The sequence below is a fragment of the Limulus polyphemus genome, unplaced genomic scaffold (assembly GCF_000517525.1).
Source record: "Limulus polyphemus unplaced genomic scaffold, Limulus_polyphemus-2.1.2 Scaffold573, whole genome shotgun sequence".
NCBI lineage: Eukaryota > Metazoa > Arthropoda > Merostomata > Xiphosura > Limulidae > Limulus > Limulus polyphemus.
In genome coordinates this window covers 97085-99966 of record NW_013666183.1, presented here as the reverse complement: position 1 = coordinate 99966, position 2882 = coordinate 97085, and positions in this window count along the sequence as shown.

The window sequence follows — 2882 nt, the reverse complement described above, 5'->3', positions numbered from 1 at the left end:
GTATAAATAGTATTTGAGAAAGCAAAAATAAAAAAATGTGACAGAAAATTTTACACTTTTAAAAATGTGTATACATTATGTAGAAGACAACTGAATTATTAATACATAGGAATACGAAGACGTCACTGAACATATACATTAATGTTATGTTGTTGACCAACTGTGAAAACCTGGCTTCTTTTTTTCGACACTTTTTAAAAGTTTCCAATTCCTAATAAGCTCCGTCTTGCTATAAGCTACAAAATGAAGTGAAAGCTATAAATACAACGCCTACCTACAAGTAAACCTAAAATCTTGCCATCTTCTATGCATCTAGAATGAAATAAATGTATGTATGTAAAACTGCCAACTAGAAATCTGGTGTAGGCTAAATAACAGACTATTAGAAAACGCACGAGTTAACTGTTTTAGTGCGCATAGCGTATAGATAAAGCCACTTGTTTACTGAAATAACACAAGAAACATAAAGAAATATGTGTGTATCATTGGGTACTTCATTGTAACTCTTTTTTAAAGCATTATCTAGTATGGAGAGAGTCACATATATGATACACGAGTAATATACTTAAAGTAATAATCCTCGATCGTTCTGCCGTAAGTGTGCGAGTTTATAACACTAAAATCCTGAGTTCAATCCTTGCGACTGACAGAGCTTTGCGCTGAGCTAAACAAACAAACCTGTTATTTCAGTTTAGAAATTAATTCCAGAAAAGCTCGTATTTTTCACCTCGTGAGATAGCGGTAAGTCTATGCACTTCCAATACTAAAAACCGTAAAACGCAAAATGCAAAACTGAAAATATGTTTGTATCTCCCCATGGATCCAATGAACCTCCATACCAAAATTGGTGAAGATCCATTTAGAAGAGATGAGTTAGTGGTAAAAAAAAACGCTAATAAAAACCGTAAAACGCAAAATGCAAAACTGAAACTTTGTACTTACCTCCGCATTGACCTAATAAACCACCATACTAAGTTTGGTGAAGATCCACCCACACCCTGCGGAGTAGTTACATGGACATACAACAGACAAAAAAACGCACCCATCCTTTAAGTTATGCAACTTCTGTATATGAATTCTAAAAGTTTTATTTTTATTTCAGATAATATTGGAGCATGTCTAAAAATAAAACCAAAACCATTGACGAATTAAAGCAACAGGTCACGAATGCTTTCCATCGAATCAGAGTTAGAAATTTTGTAACAACATGTCAGACACTCCTTCGAAGATGTCATGATTGTTTGAATACTGGTGCATCCCAGTTTGAGCATCTCAAATGATACAGCAGTGTATGTACAGTTAATTTGCAGTATGGAATATTAATAAAGACGTTTTGCTGACTTATAGGTTCATTTGCTATAATCATATTCTTTGGACCACCCTGTATATATATATATATAGTGAAGATAAGGCAACTCCATATGTATATATCCACACACACACATACACACACATATATATAAATATATATAGATAGATAGAGAGAGAGAGATAAGGTAAAAAATGTAATAGAGTGATACTGTCTGAACTCTCCTGCTGAAATAATTTGATTGTAGTGTTTTAGTTGGATAATCAAACTTCTTCACAATCCTAATACGAAAAATTCTTCCAAGCGTTGACATCTAAGGCTTTCACATACAAAATATAAACTATAGTTTAATAAAGATATATATATGTACTTGTACAACACGTCTGACGTCATAAATGTATTACTCAGAACCGCTCAGTGGAGGCAAATGATCCGAGTGGTCTACATTTGTTTTGTTCCTGTACAGTGAGTACTATAGTGCCTATAGTAGTTGTAATACAAAACAAATGTTCAACGGTTCCTTTTGCTCGGTCCCATAAAAGATAAGCTTATTGATGTTGAGATTTTTTTTAGTACAGACGTAATAATATTAATTTATACCAACATTTCGGATGATTTAATGTTCTAACATGCTTCCAATTACGAAATAACACGTTTGTTAGAACCATCCTAATGTCAGTAACAGAAGTTTGTGGCTAGATCAAGCACGAAGAAACATAAAAGATATATGAAATATATATTAAATGAATTATGAGAGTGATAATAGCAAATTACGTATAATGTAGTAAATAAAGAAGCAGGATCCAACAAATGTGGATCAATAATGACCGCTGTTGACTTTAACAGAAGGGGAGATGGAGACAGGAATGTTAGAGATAATATGAAAAGAATCAGAGAAAGAAAAAAAGACTAGATTGAAGATCAAAGTGAAATAAACAATACAAAGTCTAGGACTCTCGGATCATGGAATGAATATATCTGGGAATAAAGGAATTGATTACAAAGAGAAATGGAATAAATGGTTGGAGATATCTTGAAATAAGAAAGAGAAAGTAAAATACGACAGTCAAAATATAATAAGTGGTAAAAAAAACATAAAAGTAATGGAAAAGTGCAAAAAATTCTCATAAAATTAAGATGAAAAGAGACGAGCGGGAAACATTAGACATATTTTGATGTGGAAATAACGCCAAGGCGAACAGATATTGAAAGGAAATATAGATTATACAAATAAAAAAAGAGTGAATAATGGAAAATGTGTTCAGATGATTTTGATAAAGGATAGACAGACAAGTGGTGGAAGAGAAGAAAGGAAATAAAGAGATGGCTGAATCATAATGAAGAAGGAATAAAGGAGACACAGAGATTGAAGCAAGGGTAGAAAGAGGGAAAAAAGAGAAAAAAGAAACGATATAGAAAAAAATAGGAAGAACGAAACGGTTAAAAGGAAATAGAAGAGTAGAAAGGAAGAAGGAGTAGGAAGAAATGATAGTTTGTTTGTTTTGAATATCGCGCAAAGATACACGAGGGCTATCTGCGCTAGCCGTCCCTAATTTAGCAGTGTAAGACTAGA